This window comes from Oncorhynchus tshawytscha, unplaced genomic scaffold (assembly GCF_018296145.1).
Source record: "Oncorhynchus tshawytscha isolate Ot180627B unplaced genomic scaffold, Otsh_v2.0 Un_contig_6794_pilon_pilon, whole genome shotgun sequence".
Lineage (NCBI taxonomy): Eukaryota > Metazoa > Chordata > Actinopteri > Salmoniformes > Salmonidae > Oncorhynchus > Oncorhynchus tshawytscha.
In genome coordinates, this window is record NW_024609455.1 from 57,501 (window position 1) to 69,020 (window position 11,520).

Consider the following 11,520-nt stretch of genomic DNA (forward strand, 5'->3'; position numbering starts at 1 on the left):
GAGACGGTGAGAGAGAGGACTGGGTGGTATTCACTAGAGACAACCATAGAGATGGGGTGAGAGAGAGGACTGGGTGGTATTCACTAGAGACGGTGAGAGAGAGGACTGGGTGGTATTCACTAGAGACGGTGAGAGAGAGGACTGGGTGGTATTCACTAGAGACAACCAGGTGAGAGAGAGGACTGGGTGGTATTCACTAGAGGGTGAGAGAGAGGACTGGGTGGTATTCACTAGAGACAACCATAGATATGGGGTGAGAGAGAGGACTGGGTGGTATTCACTAGAGACAACCATAGTTTCACTAGAAACTAAATGGCAGAAAGTGGACCGAAACAGGGAGGGACTAACTTGAACCTGGCATTGTGAACAGTGTACGAGTAGAAAAGGTGTGTACAACAGTAGTTATATAGGATGAGTCTTGACTAGAATACATTATATAAAGGGAGTAAAACAGCATGGAAACATTACTAAAGTGACCAATGTAAAGTGACCAGTGCAGTCTGTAAGGTGCAGGGAAGAGTACCGGGTGGTAGCCGGCTAGTAACAGTGACTAAGGTTCAGTGCAGGGTACTGGGCAGAGACCGGCTAGTGGAGATTATTTAACAGTCTGATGGCCTCAGTCTCTTGGTCTTGGTCCCAGCTTTGAAGCACCTGAACTGTCTCCACCTTCTAGATGGAAGCGGGGTGAACAGGATGTGGCTCAGGTCCTTGATGATGTTCATGGCCTTCCTGTGACACCGGTGCTGTAGATGTCCTGGAGGGCAGCAGGCAGTGTGTCTTCTTCACCACGCTGTCTATGTGAAGGGATCTTTTTTTTTATATGTCTTTAAAAATAAATACAAATAATTGTAATCGTTTTTAAAATTTTTCCTTTAATTTTTTACATTTTGTGGTATCCAAATTGGTAGTTAATCTTGTGCCATTGCTGCAACTCCCGTACGGACTCAGGAGAGGCGAAGGTCGAGAGCCGTGCGTTCTCTGAAACACAACCCAGCCGCACTGCTTCTTGAAAAACGCTCGCTTAACCTGGAGGCCAGCCGCACCAATGTGTCGGAGGAAACACTGTACACTTGGCGACCGTGTCAGCGTGCATTGTGCTCGGCAAGCCACACGAATCGCTAGTACGCGATGGGGCAAGAACATCCCTGCCGACCAAACCTTCCCATTCCCTTGCATGGCCACACAGTCATAGGTGAACAGAGAGTATAGAAGGGGGCTGACCAAACACCCCGTGTGGCCACCGTGTTGAGGATCAGCGTGGCGGAGGTGTTGTAGCCCATCTATATCACTTGGGGTCGGCCTGTCAGGAAGACCAGGACTCAGTTGCACCGGGAGGGGCTGAGACCCAGGGCCCTCAGCTTAGTGATGAGCTTGGAGGGTACTATGGTATTCTTACATACAGTTGAAGTCAGAAGTTTACATACACCTTAGCCAAATTCATTTAAACTCAGTTTTTCACAATTCCTGACATTTAATCCTGGTAAACATTCCCTGTCTTAGGTCAGTTAGGATCACCACTTTATTTTAAGAATGTGAAATGTCAGAATAATAGTAGAGAGAATTATTTATTTCAGCTTTTATATCTTTCATCACATTCCCTGTGAGTCAGAAGATTACATACACTCAATTAGTATTTGGTAGCATTGCTTTTAAATTGTTTAACTTAGGTCAAACGTTTCAGGTAGCCTTCCACAACCTTCCCACAATAAGTTGGGTGAAATTTGGCCCATTCCTCCTGACAGAGCTGGTGTAACTGAGTCAGGCTTGTAGGCCTCCTTGCTTGCACACACTTTCAGTTCTGACCATACATTTTCTATAGGATTGAGGTCAGGGCTTTGTGATGGCCACTCCAATACCTTGACTTTGTTGTCCTTAAGCCATTTTGCCACAACTTTGGAATTATGCTTGGAGTCATTGTCCATTTGGAAGACCCATTTGCGACCAAGCTTTACCTTCCTGACTGATGTCTTGAGATGTTGCTTCAATATATGCACATAATTTTCTTTCCTCATAATGCCATCAATTTTGTGAAGTGCACCAGTCCCTCCTGCAGCAAAGCACCCCCACAACATGATGATCCCACCCCGTGCTTCACGGTTGGGATATAGATACTTTTGTACCAGTTTCCTCCAGCATCTTCACAAGGTCCTTTGATGTTGTTCTGGGATTGATTTGCACTTTTGCACCAAAGTACGTTATTCACTAGGAGACAGAACGTGTCTCCTTCCTGAACGGTATGACGGCTGCGTGGTCCCATGGTGTTTATACTTGCGTACTATTGTTTCTACAGATGAGCGAGGTACCTTCAAGCGTTTGGAAATTGCTCCCAAGGATGAACCAGACTTGTGGAGGTCTACAATTTTTTTCCCTGAGGTCTTGGCTGATTTCTTTAGATTTTTCCATGGAGTCAAGCAAAGAGGCACTGAGTTTGAAGGTAGGCCTTGAAATACATCCACAGGTACACCTCCAATTGACTCAAATGATGTCAATTAGCCTATCAGAAGTTTCTAAAGCCATGACATCATTTTCTGGAATTTTCCAAGCTGTTTAAAGGCACAGTCAACTTAGTGTATGTAAACTTCTGACCTACTGGAATTTCGATACAGTGAATTATAAGTGAAATAATCTGTCTGTAAACAATTTTGGGAAAAATGACTTGTATCATGCACAAAGTAGATGTCCTAACTGACTTGCCAAAACTATAGTTTGTTAACAAGAAATGTGTGGAGTGGTTGAAAAACGAGTTAATGACTCCAACCTAAGTGTATTTAAACTTCTGACTTCAACTGTAGATATTTCTCTTGTCCAGGTGGGACACAAACCTGGAGTATGAAGAAGTTGCTCCTTCCTATACAGATCTAAGATCAGTTTAGAATCCCCCCCCTTAATGGTCTAGTACAGAGTTTGAGGAGGGCAAGCTGATCCTAGATCTGTGCTTAGGGCTATGGAAACTTCTACGTGGAGGTGAGGGGACACAGTTAATAGTAGATTTGGTATCGTGTGTGTGTGAAAGAGGGAGAGAGAGAAGGGGGGAAGAGAAAGGAGGTGGATGTGTTAGTTGCAATTAGTGTGTAAGTGGTGTATATGTACTAGCATGTGACATGCGTTATGGACAATGATTGGTTGAAGACCTATGTGTGGCTTTTTGCTTGAGTCAGACTGTGTGTGTGAGGTGTGTGTGTGTGTGTGGGGGGGTTAGGGTTACAGGTTAAGGGTTACAGGTTAAGGTTCTGGAAAATAGGATTGTGAATGGATATTAATTTTAGGTCCCCATGAAGATGGAAGAACATATTGTGTGTATTTAATAGCCGCTCTGCACTAATAGGATTTCTAGATTTCCCATCACCCTTCTTGATCTGCACAAATCCAGGGTACCGTCACTGTGACATCACAACATAGACAAGACAGTCTCAGCCTCTTAAAACACACACAGGGAAACACACACACACCCTCCAAACACAAACCCTCCAAACACACACCCTCCAAACACAAACCCTCCAAACACGCACCCTCCAAACACGCACCCTCCAAACACGCACCCTCCAAACACACACCCTCCAAACACACACCCTCCAAACACACACCCTCCAAACACACACCCTCCAAACACAAACCCTCAAACAAACACAAACCCTCCAAACACAAACCCTCCAAACACAAACCCTCCAAACACACACCCTCCAAACACAAACCCTCCAAACCAAACACAAACCCTCAAACACACACCCTCCAAACACACCCTCCAAACACACACCCTCCAAACACAAACCCTCCAAAAACCAAACAAACACAAACCCTCCAAACACAAACCCTCCAAACACACACCCTCCAAACACACACCCTCCAAACACACACAAACCCTCCAAACACACACCCTCCAAACACACACCCTCCAAAAACAAACACAAACCCTCCAAACACAAACCCTCCAAACACTTTTGAGCAAAACCACACCAGTCAACTCTTAAAATGTAAACGAATTGGCTGTGGGACTAAAACATGGGCTGTAAAACTATTTCCATTGCAAAGACCAATGCAAAACATGGTCAGCTTTAGTATTATTGACCTGTATTCTAATCAATCAGGATCATGCAGGGTGAATTAGGCAAGAACAGGATGTTGGCAAGCTAATCAAATGTTTGGTGAATATTAACTATTGACGGCATGAGCGTTGTGTCATTGATCGAGAGAGAGAGAGAGACAGAGACAGAGAGAGACAGAGAGACAGAGACAGAGAGACAGAGAGACAGAGAGAGACAGAGAGACAGAGAGACAGAGAGACAGAGAGACAGAGAGAGATGGGGATTAAATCTGGGGCCTAATTTAAATGAAGCCACTCCTGTGACACATATGGCAGGGTGAGAATCAGATCTAGTGAACAGCATTAAACGTAGTGTTCCTCCCAAATATCACCCCAATCCCTGTATAGTGCACTACTTCCTACTGTAAGAAATCAACAACCACAAAATGCTAATCCACCAAGACTGTTTCCAATGCCGCTTTCCAATTGAGCCTCAGGGAAAAACTAAAGGGACGTGGCTGACCAGCAAACTAATGTTGATTGGTTAAAATGAAGGTTGAGATAGGGTTCGGGTTAAGTGTTTGGTTAAGGTTAAGAATAACATTCAGATGTTGGCTAGTTGGGCTGTCGATGGGATGTTGGTCAGAGAAGTCCCTCTCTCTCTCTAGCATGCCTCAGTGGAGGGCGTAAACATTTGAACGAGCCAATCGTGTCAGCCTTGGTATATTTGAATTCTATTGTCGTTGATGCCTGTTATCAGGAAGTTGCCCCACAACATGCATGAGGTCATAATATATATTTAACCTTAAATGTTTCATCTCCAAGTTGAGTTTTATGACTAACTGAATAAATACTTCCCACTCTGACAGCATGATGATAACACTCTTCAGAAGCAAAGTACAACCCTTACATACTGGGAGGTGCACACACACACACACACACACACACACACACACACAATAAGTTCCACCCATAGGGGATGTGACTAACTTATGGAGGAAGGAAATCAAGGCTCTTATCCAAGACAAACTGAAGTGTGCAAACAAATGAAGGGTGGACTGTATTTGCAGACCCACCTAACTAGAGAGAGAAAGGGAGAGAGAGAGAGGTTCAGAGCTTAGTGAATGAAGAGCTAAAGATCATTAAGCACAATGGAATGTAGAACTGGCCAATATAGAAAACAAATGCCTTCAACAGAGGCAAATAACACACTGGGGCTCAGGAATCTAAGGCTTTTAATGCATGGTCATTTGACTGTTCTGCAGGCCTATAGCCTAAGCAGATTTGTTGTGTATCAGTAATGTACTGTATCTTGGCCCAGTGATCACATTGATGTTGTGAATCAGTAATGTACTGTATCTTGGCCCAGTGATCACATTGATGTTGTGAATCAGTAATGTACTGTATCTTGGCCCAGTGATCACATTGATGTTGTGAATCAGTAATGTACTGTATCTTGGCCCAGTGATCACATTGATGTTGTGAATCAGTAATGTACTGTATCTTGGCCCAGTGATCACATTGATGTTGTGAATCAGTAATGTACTGTATCTTGGACCAGTGATCACATTGATGTTGTGTATCAGTAATGTACTGTATCTTGGCCCAGTGATCACATTGATGTTGTGAATCAGTAATGTACTGTATCTTGGCCCAGTGATCACATTGATGTTGTGTATCAGTAATGTACTGTATCTTGGCCCAGTGATCACATTGATGTTGTGTATCAGTAATGTACTGTATCTTGGCCCAGTGATCACATTGATGTTGTGTATCAGTAATGTACTGTATCTTGGCCCAGTGATCACATTGATGTTGTGAATCAGTAATGTACTGTATCTTGGCCCAGTGATCACATTGATGTTGTGAATCAGTAATGTACTGTATCTTGGCCCAGTGATCACATTGATGTTGTGTATCAGTAATGTACTGTATCTTGGCCCAGTGATCACATTGATGTTGTGAATCAGTAATGTACTGTATCGTGGCCCAGTGAACACATTGACTGTCATGTTAATAGTCTGTGGTAACGACATGGGCATTTATACAGCAGTCAAGGACCTTGAGGTTATAAAACAAACACACACAAGTCCCCACACACTGATGTGCTCACCATCACACCTTCAGTTCACAGTGAAGTTGCTATAGTTAAAATTGAAGATGCACACACTGTAAACACACACAGAGGTTGTGAGAGCCTGAGAGGTAATCAGCTTAGTGTGAGCAGTGAGCGAGACCTGTTCTCCTGGAATCACACAGTCCTCTCCTCCTCTCTGGCAGGGCAGGGGCACAATACCACTGAGACACATACCTCTCTGGCAGGGCACAGTGCCACTGAGACACACACCTCTCTGGCAGGGCACAGTACCACTGAGACACACATCTCTCTGGCAGGGCACAGTACCACTGAGACACACACCTCTCTGGCAGGGCACAGTACCACTGAGACACACATCTCTCTGGCAGGGCACAGTACCACTGAGACACACCTCTCTGGCAGGGCACAGTGCCACTGAGACACACACCTCTCTGGCAGGGCACAGTACCACTGAGACACACATCTCTCTGGCAGGGCACAGTGCCACTGAGAAACACACCTCTCTGGCAGGGCACAGTACCACTGAGACACACCTCTCTGGCAGGGCACAGTGCCACTGAGACACACACCTCTCTGGCAAGGCACAGTACCACTGAGACACACATCTCTCTGGCAGGGCACAGTACCACTGAGACACACACCTCTCTGGCAGGGCACAGTACCACTGAGACACACACCTCCCTGGCAGGGCACAGTACCACTGAGACACACCTCTCTGGCAGGGCACAGTACCACTGAGACACACACCTCTCTGGCAGGGTACACACCTCTGGCAGGGGGGCACAGTGCCACTGAGACACACACCTCTCTGGCAGGGTAGGGGCACAGTGCCACTGAGACACACACCTCTCTGGCAGGGCACAGTGCCACTGAGAGACACACCTCTCTGGCAGGGTAGGGGCACAGTGCCACTGAGACACACACCTCCCTGGCAAGGCACAGTACCACTGAGACACACCTCCTGGCAGGGCACAGTACCACTGAGACACACACCTCTCTGGCAGGGCACAGTACCACTGAGACACACACCTCCCTGGCAGGGCACAGTACCACTGAGACACACCTCTCTGGCAGGGCACAGTACCACTGAGACACACACCTCCCTGGCAGGGCACAGTACCACTGAGACACACACCTCTCTGGCAGGGCACAGTACCACTGAGACACACACCTCTCTGGCAGGGTAGGGCACAGTGCCACTGAGACACACCTCTCTGGCAGGGTAGGGCACAGTGCCACTGAGACACACACCTCTCTGGCAGGGCACAGTGCCACTGAGACACACACCTCTCTGGCAGGGTAGGGGCACAGTGCCACTGAGACACACCTCTCTGGCAGGGCACAGTGCCACTGAGAGACACACCTCCCTGGCAGGGCACAGTGCCACTGAGACACACACACCTCCCTGGCAGGGCACAGTGCCCCTGAGACACACACCTCCCTGGCAAGGCACAGTACCGCTGAGACACACACCTCCCTGGCAAGGCACAGTACCACTGAGACACACACCTCCCTGGCAGGGCACAGTACCACTGAGACACACACCTCCCTGGCAGGGCACAGTGCCACTGAGACACACACCTCCCTGGCAGGGTAGGGGCACAGTACCACTGAGACACACACCTCTCTGGCAGGGCACAGTACCACTGAGACACACATCTCTCTGGCAGGGCACAGTGACACTGAGACACACATCTCTCTGGCAGGGCACAGTGACACTGAGACACACAACTCTCTGGCAGGGCACAGTGCCACTGAGACACACAACTCTCAGGCAGGGCACAGTGCCACTGAGACACACCTCTCTGGCAGGGCACAGTGCCACTGACACACACCTCTCTGGCAGGGTAGGGGCACAGTGCCACTGAGACACACCTCCCTGGCAGGAGAGATTCCCACCTCTTTCACCATGTGGAAACATTTTGTTAGTGTATACTGAACCAGTCTCTAAGAAATAGACTAGATCCCTGCCCAACAACAGACTAAAGAGAATAACCTAACTCCTTATATTCCAAGGACATTACATGTTCTGTTTAGAAGTGAATTATTAACATTATTCCACAAATGCAAAATACACACTTACTGTACACTGTTTTTAACACAGTTGCAGCCGACAGTATTTTTCAGTGACAACACGTTTGTGGCGGCAGTTTTCCATTTACACAGGTGTTCGGAGACGCAGATAGCTAATTTAGCACAGGCAGTGCACTCAGTCTTCCGTCTGTTTTCGGTAAACAAGCGCTGTACCATGGAGACATGTCCGTCTGGGAACCCTAACCGTATAAAATGTAACTTTCTTTAGCATAGAAATGTGAGTCATAGATTTGTCATGGCATTGAGCGCAAGTCTAAAAAGCAGTAGATCTGTTCTATGTGTGCTATTTCTATGCTTCCCGTTCTTAAGTTTCGCTTTTGCATCTTTTACCTTCGGTTTTGAACACCAACTTCAAAACAGCTGAATATACAATAGTGTTGGTTGTTGAGAAGATATTTCACAGCGGCTCAGATGGTACAATGATTCTCTATACTCGAGTGCTTTAATGTTCAGACCGAGCGGCGCGGCTCTTAACAAAACTCCCCCTACAGAAGACGCCTTCCTCCAATGACTTATGTGTAATGTAATGAAACGGAGAGTCATGAGCCTGGGCTAGCTAGATCCTAGCAGCTGTACTAATGAGATGTGTCTCTCAGGGGAGTCATAGGGTGGTCTGTCATCTATACCGAGAATAACAAGGTTGTGATGTCTGCCGTCAACAGTCCTACACATATTTTCCTGTGTGTGACCTATAGACCTGTAAATTATGATGAACCTTGTGTAGCAAGCTGGACTTGAGGAGGTGATGCCCTTGGTCAAAGGGTGGGCACACTACTACTTCCTGTGCCATCAAGGTTCAGACCTCATGGATCATGGCAGAAGTAGTATTATGCTGCATATATATACACACAAGGAGGCTATACATAGTTTAAGCATTGCAATATAATATTATACAGTAATTAATTAATAGGTTTTGTTAATAACGTTGCATTGAAGACTCACCTTGAAGACCTCTGAAAAGAACCCTGACCCGATCTTCTCACATACGAAGTCATCGATGCGCGCCAGGCTGGAAACCGCACTCCGCAGTGCCCGGTACGACGAGGGCCTGATCCGATTGGGCGCGTGAATACCGTGCAGCAGGGGCTCGGCAGCAACCTCCACGTCGCTACTTTCGTCGTGCTCCATCACAGCGGCGCTTTCACAGAGAGACACGTGCACGTTTAAACCGCAGTCCGGCATCCACGCGCGGTTCCCATCGCCTCGGAATGACAAATGTCCTCCGTCGTGCGAGGGGATTAATTGGTTGTTGAAACCTCGGTAGACACCCCGTGTCGGCTGTTAAGGTCCTGATTAAATCAATCGGCTTTCCCTTCTCCTCACTAGACCAGCATCGCCATCACCTCTTGTCTCCCTCTCTTTCCACTCATTCAGTCCTCATGCGGAATCCAGCGTTCGGTGCGTGAGGAGGCTTGGTTCACTTCGTCATCCCGTTAACGGGTGATACAGGCACTGAACGGTACCGTTCTCGCTGCTGACGGTGGAGGAGGTGCATGCAGCCGGTTCCTTCTCCTATAGCCAGCCTATCACAATGTCTCAGTCGATGCAGGCTCGTCCTAGCGGCGATGGAACCTATTGCTGCATGCAAAAAGACCACAGCTGTCACTGTAAGGGAGAGAAGGAAGTCGTTTAAGAACAGCCTATTCGTTATAGTTTATAGTTCATCCAAGTCAAAGGGAAAACCTTCAACTATAGTCAGCCATTCCCCCTCTTGTTAATTTTTCTATCGCACTCTTTCAGCACCACCTCATTGCAATATATTATTCTGAATATGGTCGGCTACAATTAATCAACACTAGCTACACTGTAGCCCTATTATTAATCCCGATCCTACGGGGTGTTCATAGGATCCAATGTTGCTGTAGCAGACGGCCGCTACTAAAGCACCTTGTGAGGCGATAAGCCATGCCCTCAGCTGCCCGCTCCTCTCCACTTGACAAATAGAGCTGGTGAATTAAGCTGACTGACATAAACAGCGAAAATATTAATTGCTGCAAGACAGATCATCAAAATAAAACGAGCTTGATTGCACTTTCCATCAGACACTGTAGTGTTAATAATGGAAGAGCTCGCTCAGAATACAACCGTAAATTCATTACCGGGGGGATTTCTGCCTGGATGATTGCTATAATGGCCGAATAAGCCGGATATCCAACGGTTTACCTGTCTTTGCAAAGCAGTATCGGATGATGTAGGAATTGTGTTGGCTTCTCGGTCAAAACAGTCACAATAAAATAATCGATCGTTACAATAACTGCAGATGGTCTATCGACGGTAAATCTACCGTGGATTTCGATTCGTTTCTTGGTCTGATTCCCAGTGCCGTCGATCTCTCAACCATAATAATAATGTTCTCTTGAAGCGCTTCTAAACGAGCTCTCTGATTGGACGACACACGGGGCGGGGCCTGAGAGAAAATAACGTGAAGCGGAAGTGTCACTGCAATGACACTTTTTTTCTTTCTAATATTGTATTATTCTGTTCCACTGTGCCACTGATGCTTTTACTGTACACGCTGGAACTTGAAGCAATGGTGCCCCTCGCTGAAAACCCTGATGATGAGCTCAAACTACTTGCAGATATTCAAACATATGGTCAGGTTAAAGATTCTGGAAATAAATATGTTTCTAAGCAAATTCATACTCTTTTGACATTAAAGCAAGTAGCAGAATTTGAAAGCTCATTTGAATAAAACATATTTTATTGCATATTTAACTGTTGGGATGTCAGTGGACATTCAAAACAATGCGTTTTTGTATAGGCTGCATTTTTCCTTATCCTTGGCACATAAAAACCTTAGGCTACAGGACAAAACAAAAGCACCATAGCTTCCACCAGGATGCAAAACATTACCTCACTGAGCATGACAAATTCCCCCGACCATCCACATCAGATTGTAATGAGCACATGAAAGTCTGACAGCTCAAAGTGAAAGATACATCTAATGCCGCGTTCAAAACAACTGGGAACTCGGAAAATAGACGAGGTCAAATCATGACGTCAGAAAGTCGGAGCTCTAGAATGATTTTTACCCAGTCGGAGCTCGTTTGTTTTCTGAACCCGGTTGGTTTGAACGCACTGAGGTCGGAAGTCGGAGAATTCTGAGTTCCCAGTTGTTTTGAAGGCGGCATAAATCCACGGCCCTGAGTGATGGCAGATTCCTATTATGGGACTGGTGTGTGCGTGGTGAATGAGGACATAATTGCGTGATTTCATTCTGAATCGCAACACTCCAATATGTGATGATTTAGTCACAGGAACCAACGTTTTCCCTAGCCACCGTGCTTCTACATCTGCATTGCTTTCT

General features: G+C 46.4%; 1 pseudogene; it reads right to left on the bottom strand.

Annotated features, from left to right (window-relative positions):
- Positions 1-10,585, bottom strand: part of LOC121838676 — a 21,325-nt pseudogene extending 10,740 nt beyond the window's left edge.
- Between the last annotated feature and the right edge of the window lie 935 nt (positions 10,586-11,520).